The sequence below is a fragment of the Zea mays genome, chromosome 3 (assembly GCF_902167145.1).
Source record: "Zea mays cultivar B73 chromosome 3, Zm-B73-REFERENCE-NAM-5.0, whole genome shotgun sequence".
NCBI classification, from domain to species: domain Eukaryota; kingdom Viridiplantae; phylum Streptophyta; class Magnoliopsida; order Poales; family Poaceae; genus Zea; species Zea mays.
In genome coordinates, this window is record NC_050098.1 from 13,833,704 (window position 1) to 13,843,505 (window position 9,802).

Below are 9,802 nucleotides of genomic sequence, written 5' to 3' on the forward strand. Positions count from 1 at the left end.
TTTGTTTCCACCTGCGATCGAAGGTCTCCTGATGCTGAAGCGTGATCGTATGGGACGCTGGATTATGCCCTTCACATCCTCCCTCTCACTCAGATCATTTTTGACATAAAACAATTGCTTCATCCATGAGCCCGGCCATTTTTTTCCGAAACGTTGGCACAAGACACCTCACATCAGACCGGTACTCAAAGCTATATCATCCGAAGTTGTTATGATATTGCTCTTTCCCAATCGCCTTCGTCTGGTAGGACAATTCATGAATATTGTAGAAGCAGTTGGTGTCTGGCTCTAGCCCTTGACTCCTCATAGCCCAAATGAAAACTCCAACTTTAATCAAAGCTTCGGGAGTAAGCTAATGAAGGTATATTTCAAATGTCTTCAGTACTTCGACCAGTATCTTATGCAAGGGAAAGCGAAGCCCAGCCTTCATAAAAGTTTTGAATACTACCACTTCGTTTGCTTCAGAAAAAGGAATAGTACTCTCTCCTCCATCTCTCACTATGGATATATCATGAAAATATTTGTCCTTCATCACTTCAATCTGTCCTTGCTTAACAGTGGATTTCCCAAAGACAACATGACTTGGTCTCCATGGCCGATCTTCGGCATCTTCGTTCTCACTCTCAACATCAAAACTCTCGTTGTCGCTTGAGTCCCCAGACAGCCCAGCTAACATTTCAACAGTGATTTTCTCAACATTAATCCTCTCCATAGCTTCGTAGAAACCAGCAAGCGCGGGGTCCATGCTTTTCTTCTCTTCGGCCATTTCAGCGAAGAATACAACAAAAAGCCGAAGCTTAAAAAACAATTGCGGTCACAGAGGTAGAAAGCTAAAACGACAAACACAGCACAAAGCTTGATAGCATGAAAAATATTTTTTAGCGCAAGCCCTTGCATATATATGCAAAGCACCACTGAGTGGTGGGGTCCGCAATGCAGAATGTTTTGCTATTCTAGCAAAGGGAAGGTGTTTTTTCGGACCTTCGGCTAAAGGTCTTCGTTCTTTTCGCAGTCTGAATTTGTTACAAAGAAACAAACTAATACTGCGAGGGGCTACTGTTGGGGGGCTTTCTCTTCCGAAGGTTTTCAAAAACACGGCTAACCATTTGCTTTCAGCATACTATTGAATATTACTGAAGCTTCGTTACCATTAAAGCTTCGGTATCACACAAGAGGAGCGAAGCAAGCTTCGTCCATCAGGCTTCATCACGGTGAAAGGGGTAGACAACGTGGCTTCAGCATAACGAAAAGGAAGTACAACGAAGCACGCTTCATCAAGTAGGTTTCGTCACAACGAAACAATGAGATGATGCAAGGAGAAAGTGTTGCTCAAGTTATAAAATACAAATGGCGATGTTGCCCTTGTGACATTTTGTAAACTCTATATGTAATTGTTGAGGGCATGAATGTAATAACACACAAAGCCTTACGGTTGCCCATAAATAGATGAACAGTACCTTCGTACTGTTCACGCTGAATTGTAATTGCTTTTGCGTCAACACCTTCAAACAAGTCGAAGGTATCAATGTAATATAAATTCTGTTAATGTCCATATGTTTATCATGGTTTAAAAGGCGGCTAGGCGGAACTAGGCGCCGAGCCACCGCCTGACCGCCTAGGCGACTTAGGCTGGCGCCTAGGCGACGCCTTAGTAGCTGTTACAAACAGCTGTTACAAAATACCAAGCAACCAAACCCCAGAGCAAAGAGCAGCAGCCAATCGCGCCCAGACCCCAGAGCAGAGCAGCAGCGCGCCTAGAGAGCAACAGCCAGCCGCGCCCAGAGCAGAGAGCAGCCAGCCGCGCCTAGAGCAGAGAGCAGTCAGTCGCGCCCAGAACAGAGCAGCAGCCGCGCGCGCGCCAAGGGAGGAGCAGTCGCGCGCCCAGAGCAGTGAGCAGCAGCTGCGTCCACGCGTAGGGAGCAGGGAGTAGCCGCGCGTAGGGAGAGAGCGCGTGAGAGAGAGCGCGCAGGGAGAGGGACCAGACAGATTTGCCGCGCGCAGGGAAGAGGGAGCAGACAAATTTGCGGCACCCAGGGAGAGGATTGCCGCGCGGGCACAGGAAGCCCAAAACGCGAGGCCCAGTACAAACCCTAGCCCAAAACAAACCCTAGATGCTAAGGCGTCGCCCAGAGAGGCTAAGGCGTCGCCCAGACGCCTACTACGCCAAGGCGGACGCCTACCTCGCCAAGGCGGACGCCATACGCATTTTTACCTGGGCGGCGTCGACGCCTAGCTCCGACCGTCGCCTGGACGCCTAGGCGACGCCTTTTAAACCATGATGTTTATCATGAAATAAATATATGAATGGATAACATATATTGTCTCTATAAACTCTTATTTTCATGAATGATGAAGGTGTGCCCTTCATCACCTTCGTCTGAAGATCATTATATCCGAAGCGAGATAATGATTCGAAGAACAAATGTCTTAATCTTTAACAATTGTGTTGTCTTGTTCTTGATTCACAACATTTGAGAACAAGTGACCAACAACTTGATTGTCTAAATTAGTGTTGAGGTATGATCAACTAGATTACGTTGTATTCATCACAAGCGAATTTAAATGGTGAAGAAATAAGAAAAGAATATAAAAAACAATTAAAAAGAGGCCAAAGTACTATTTTAAAGAATAGGTTTACTTTTAAATGCTATTAGGGAGAAGTTAAAATTGTGAGTGCTAGAAAAGAGAAGCCTAACCAAACTAGTACTATAATAGCAAAAAACTCTAGTGCGGGAGATGGTGTAGGAATTGTGAAATATTAAGAAAAAACAATGTATGCCAGTATTTTAAACATTCTTTTGGAACATCCTTGTGGTCCCACCGACATAAGCAATACCAAATTCAGCAAAACATGTGCACTGGTGCTATAAAATGTAGTACCCTCGTGCAAAATTTAAAATTCAATCCATCCCTATCGTAGACACTAGAGATGTTGTATTGTTTATAAGCTTGGCATAGCATTTTGAGATCGAATTTTAGCAACTATATCTACCATCATGCAAAAATTAAAATTCAAAAATTCAATACATCCCAATCATAAACACTAAAGATGTTGTATTGTTTATCAGCTCGTGAGCTCGGTATAGAATTTTGAGATCAAATTTTAGCAACTATATCTGATGTCACAGCAGCTGCATCGAAGTTATATAGCAGATGTGAACAGTGCAGCCATGAATTTACACAAGAGGCAAATGTCCATCAGAAAGTGTGTTAATTCTGCATGAAAATTGGCAAAACATCAACCAGAGATGTACATACCCTAATATTAACACCACTAGCGGCTGTGACATCATTTAGTTCATCGATACTTTGTTCCTGGGGGGCTCCAGATTTCTTCTGCTTTTTGCTGATGACAAAAGAGAAATTTGCTTAGGGCTATCCAAAAAATGCAACATATTCCATAGCAGTTTAGTACAGTTAGACATCGCTTAATTAAAGACCTTGAAGGTTGCATAGAGCCTGCTGCTTCCAATGATTTCTTCTGCCCGCCCGATTTCTTGCTACTCTTTGTACCTCCACTAGCATTCGGTGTAGAGTTAGGAGTTCCCTGGCAAGACAGAAAGATGAGGTAATGTATGAATCTGAATGACATGCGCACAGGCCTAAAATAGTTGCAGAGTTTAAATTAAGCATGAAAGAAATGCAAAAACATGTATATATAAAAGGACGGTCAGACAAGGGAAAGACTCCTACTATTTCGTTTTAAAATTATGTAATGTTTGTTATTCAGAAAATAAAAATGCATTAGGACTTCACCTCGTCTGGGTAAAGGTTGTAACAACGCAAATGGAACTTGTCGGTACCCCGTAACTGAGGTACCCTCTCATGTTGTGTCAAGGCAGAGACCTGTGTGGTTACCTGTAACCGCGCACTGAGGAACTAAGTAGCCCATGGGTCTAGACCCATCTGATAGGACCACTGGCCTCGGGACCCGCTCCTCGCTCGTGGACATGTCCGGTGCCACCAAGTGTCCCAGGGGTGAAAATGTCCAGGGACTACTGCTATGGGTCTAGACCCCCATGGGTGGGTCATGGACCTCCATGTATACCGTCCGGACCTTTACATGAGAGTTCCGAACCACCCCGTCTGACATCCAGACCCTTGACAAGGGGGGGCATGACTTCAAGCCAACATGCGCTCTTTATCCCTGCCCTCCGCTCGGGAAGGGGTCCGGTGCTGCCACGTGTCCAGTGGGCACGTGGCACAAGCCTTCGGCTGGAAGCAAGCTTGTCCGCCCGCATTCAATGCGGGTGGCTGAGGCATGCCCTACTGCGCACAGGGCATGGGCAGGCTTTTGACAAGCCGTGCATGCTCGAATGACCGTTCCGCACGTTATCGAGGCGGGCGGTTGTGTGTCCGCGCCGCGCACATGGGCTGCACAGTAAGCCGCGTGTTAAAGAGGCAGGCATCTCAATGTCGCGCGCGTGAGCGGCTGCAGCGCCGCCCCAAGGCGACAGCTCGGGTCCATCACCATTACCTCCTACGCACGTCAGCCAAGCCGGCGAGCCCTTCTTACGTCAGCATACCAGACTCCACTCTGTAGCCGACTCGAGCGGGCAAATAGCGCAGAGGCACACGTGGTCGGAAGATCTGCACGGCAGCCGAGGGAGAAGATCTTTGTCCGTGGTAACATTTAATACTCCATGTTGTACATTTAATACTAGATCACTAGGCCCACCTGTCGGGGCTCAGGACCCTTGTAAATGCCTCCTCCTTGGACTATAAATGAGAGGGCACATATGATACAAGGGGACGGATCCAACTTAGGTTTACACAAGCTCTCTCAGATCTCAGACATACTCACACTAAAGCTCAGCAATACAACTCACCAAGTGGAGTATGGTATTACGCTCTGGTGGTCCGAACCACTCTAAATCCTCGTGTGTTCTTGTGTTCAAACCATCTTCTCAGGCTAACCCTAGGCAGCCCCCTTGTTCTCAGGATTTGACGGGTGCATACCGCCAACCAGCTGGAGATTACTCTCCGACAGAACTTATAGTTGAATGTTTATCTGACAACAAAACTTAGGGGGTGTTTGAATGCACTAGAACTAATAGTTAGCTGCTAAAATTAGCTCAGACATACAAATAGTCTAGCTAATAGTTCAGCTATTAGCTATTTTTAGCAAATTAGTTAATAGTTATCTAGCTATTTGTTAGCTATCTAATTTCACTATCAATTTTTAGCCAACTAACTATTATCTCTAGTGCATTCAAATACCCCCTTAAGGTTTGAATATTATATATACGAACTATATGCAAAGCGACTCTTGCGTAAACTCATTTGCTAATAGCCTAATACGAAGCATCAAGCATCTCATTTGTAACTACTGTAAAACTAAATGCCCCCGAGGCTGTAGTTTTGAGTTTTGACTTACTAGCTACTAGGTTATCTTACTAATTACTAGGTTATCCTGAAATTTGGCTAACAAAATTGACACTAGATCTGTAATCTGTTTAGAAGGCAACTTGCACATTTTACTATCTAGAACTTTCTTCCCTAAACCCATTAAAACCACAACATGTACTACTTACAAATCTGAGTGACCTAAAAAATTTTACACTCCTACATTCTCAGTGCCAACTCATTCCCAACAAAACAGTTCTGCCTAATCACTTTCCCTGCATTTGAGCTCACCCATCAGAACACACATGGTTAAACATGATTCATAAATCGCTGATCACATCTTGTTATGTGCCTTCTACAGTAAAGCATCGACTGGGCACCCCTATTATCTGACAGCTCTTCCACCAAAAACGAAGAGGCTACCCTCAGAACCCAACAATCCTACCCTGCATGCAACAACCAGACCCTGTGCAATATATTCTCAACCAGTCAACATTGTCAATTATATGGTTCTTAAATGTTGGTAAAAGACTGAAAAGAAGTGGCTTGTGGTTAATAATTCTCTGAAATTCGGCATACGAACAAAACCTAACCGACATTACAATTGGTCATATTGTTCCAAAACTTGATCAAACCAAAGATGCTAATGCAATCAAAGTGCTAAGCATTCCAGGTGAGTCATGACCAATCTTCTATATGCCCAACCAGTCAACATAGTCAATTTATATGGTGCATAAATGTTGGTAAGTGGCTGAAAAAGAAGCGGCTTATGGTTAAGAATTGTCTAAATTTTAGAATAAATACAATTGGTCATATTTTCCAAATCTAAATGTTCCAAAATTTTGATTGTGCCAAAGATGCTAATGCTATCAAAGTGGTCCAACGTGAGTCAATGACCAACCTTCTATTCAATCAACAAAAAAACTCGCTCAAAAATGCATTTTAACTCTCTATTCTGTTTGATGTGGAATTAAATGAAATAAATTGCTAGCGAGAGAAAAAAATAGAGTATATAAATAATACAAACAGCATAAATGGAAAGTACTTGATGCCTCACATTATTTAAAGATACTTAAATCAACTGAACCATGTGACATTTAGATGTATTAACATGTGTCATTTCAAAGAGAGATCAAATGATATATTAGATGGATTCACCTGCTTTCCTTTAGCTGAAGAATTTCCTGTGCCAGCCATGCGCACTTTGCCAACAGATTCAGAATTTTGCTTCATATTAGCATTTGGAGGGGGAGCGTTAGTTTTCAATTCCCTGTTTTGATGCATTTTCCATGCAGTTGCATTGTGCTGCATCATTGGATGAGTAGGAGGAGGAACCATTTTTGCAGGAGCCATTCCAGGAGCATGCATGGATGGCTGTGTTTCTGGAACAGGACTCGGTGATCTAAGAGAACCAGTGATTGACCGAGGGTAAGCCTGGGCACCAGGATTATTTGCTCCATATATTTGTTGTGAGGCCTGCTGCAACTGTGTTGGTTGATGCTGTTTGTCCTTTGTTTGCAATGGAACTGATGTGTTCATTCTAGATGGTTGATTTGGTACAACATTTGTTCCCTTTGCATCAGGGTTTTGGTTAGGGTTATCATGAGCAAGATAGTGTACACTATTCTGCGGTTGGGTACCTGATGGTGGTGCAAAAGCCTGAGGTGAAGATGACACCTGGTTTTTCTGGCCTTGGTTGGGTGGTCCAGGTGGCCGAATTTTCTGATCATGTAACTGTGCTGAACCACTGGAAGCCATCTGCTGTGCAGAAAGTTGAGAGAATAAAGACTGCTGACTTGAATTTGCCTGGCTATTTCTTTGCATCTGTGCTTGCATCTGCAAAAATTGCTCAAACAAAAGAATAAAAACATGAATTGAATCATTCACTAAACATTTGATTTAAGAGAGGGCCCATCGAGTGTGATGATTAGTCTTTTGTCAAGGAAGGAAAAGGAAGCAATGAAATTAATGCAATTCATTCACCTGTACAAAAACTTTATGAGCTGCCTGCTTGAGCATTTGATCCCCAACAATATTCACGGTAACTCTTAAGAAATCATCTTTGTTGACTTCATTACGCTACAAACAAAGGAAGATTAAACTGAGTTAGTTCATTCAGCAACGTTGGTGCGAACACTGGTGCTAGTGTTCTTTGAGCCTTTGTCGTTTTTGTTATCTGCTTTTTTCAGTATGAACAAACTAGTAGAAACGAGGTCTTTTCCAAATTGGCATGCACTCATGCATTCCTTCATTTTGGTGACATGTAATTAAAGAAATGCAGACCTTGATTTTGTTTATTTGTCATGCACTTTTCATTGATAATGATGAAGCACATGTGTCTATTATAGTATTATGTTTGAAGAATGACAACAGAGAGATACAAACGCACCCTAAGTTTTGCCCAAACAGTTTGAAGCTGCATATCTTTGTCTCTGTCAAGATGTGCCTGTAGGATTGGAATTAACATATTAAATGGTATCGATGGTCCTTTCCTTGTATCCTGGGTACCAGATGATGCTTGTTGACCAACAGTTTGCTTTACATTCTGCTGAACTACTGAAGGCTGGGCTACATCCACCTTGGCGCCTGCAAAACTCTGTTGACCAAAATACCCTGTTTCTTTTTCAGCTAACTGGAAGCTATCTGTTTCAGCCTGCTGTAGTTGAATTTCTGGATATGCTTGTTGTAGGTGGGAACTCAGTTGCTCTACTTGGACAGGCTGTTCATTTTTTGAACCTTCAGTTAGTTCTGTTTTCGAGAACTGGTATGCTGCATTCACATGTTGTTGCCCTGCTTGTTGACTTGGATGGACACTTCCTTCCTGCTCAGTTGCTTGTAAATGATCATCTGGAGCTTTTGACATAGCACTGCTATCCTAGCACAAAGTACCTGGTCAAGGAGATTTTTATTATCACCAAAAAGAAGTTGTGACATCACAATGTTGAAAAGCTATGAGTAGAAGAATTTTTATGAACAGGAAGCTTCAATGAAATAAAAAATTGGGATCGACAGATAACAGGGTGGTGGTGATTTAGTGCCACTGTTCGTTTTATCCATCTTTTCCAGTAGGGACCCTGGCCCCTCCTGTTTCCTAAATCCCAAAAAAACAATTTAGCAAGGCATCATTATCAACAGGCACATATTCAAGAAAGAGTAAAGGGATCCCAAGAAAAAAAATGAAAGATAATGATCATTTCCTTCCATACGCACTGTACAAATGACTCGTTAGACGTATACTTGCTATGAATTGTTCTACTATGTATCATCCATCATTCTAATCATTATTTTTCCCTATGAGACTATGAACCTGGACAACATTGTTAAGTCATCGCCTAAACGATGTTTGTCGCTCTTTGGAAGTGGTGGCCATGGAGATTTTTGCAAGGCATGGGTGGCGGTTTAATGCTAGAATTGCAATGTTTTAGTGATTTTCCGCCTACATCTTAGGCTTTCTTTTATGTCACTTCTAGTTCGTTCAATGTTTCTGTGGACTGTTTTGTAAGGCCGTATACAAGCAACTGTAAAAGGCCCGAACAGAATTTTTCCATTATCTAAAAAAATTATCAACAGTCAGCCCAGAGTGGCTAATTGTGTCCAACTCAAACTCAACTACCTAAACAAGTCGCATGAGCTATCCTTACCAACTAAGCTGCTGGCATCGTCTAAATTGTCCAGGGCAACTTGCTGGGGCCTGCCTCAATCTAATGTGAGCGACGGCTATATAATATAAGTGTAAACAAGGGCGAACCCAGTAAGGCATGCCTACACTTGTAATTAGATCAGATCCGAATACATATAGCAAAATAGCTTATGTTAGGGTTCTGAGTCGCACAGCACGAAAGGATAAGCATACCTCGTGGTGCTCGTCGCCGGCAAACGACGCCCTAGAGAAGAAGGCTTGCGTAGAGTGCCCGCGTCGGCGGTCGCCCTGCCGCACTTGAGACTTGAGTTCGCCGGCCTGTAGAAGGGTAGGGTGTAGTGTAGGCGTCGGGGTCGGCGGTCGCCCTGTCCACTTGAGAGTTGAGACTTGACACAGAGACCACCGGGGGTGTACGGTAGAAGAAAAGGCGCAGAAGCGGCTGGAGTAGTCGGGCAAATTTAGACCGGGTTTCCGATCCTAGTCAACAGAAGCGCGTGTTTGGATTATAGGGTATATTTGAGCCCAGTATGATGGTTGGTCCGAAACACGAAATAACCATGGCCCAAACGCTGGCACGGTTCTAAATAATTTAGTATCGGCCTAGCCTGGCCCGGTTTGATATATTGGGACTGGTTTAGACTAAATTCGTGGCACAGACAAGACCTATTTAAGGTAGACACGAAATAATCTATACAGACCTACAAAAGGCTCGTATGTTGATTAAAATTGTACTTTATTCCACACTTTCATATATTTGATAAAAAACACAAAGCTAGAGATGAAACTAGTTAGATGTTTTTTGCAACTTCGAATTAA

The 9,802-nt window shown here is 43.1% G+C and overlaps 1 pseudogene; it reads right to left on the reverse strand.

Annotated features, from left to right (window-relative positions):
• LOC103649715 (shaggy-related protein kinase beta-like) overlaps nt 1–9,417 on the reverse strand; it is a 28,564-nt pseudogene extending 19,147 nt beyond the window's left edge.
• Between the last annotated feature and the right edge of the window lie 385 nt (nt 9,418–9,802).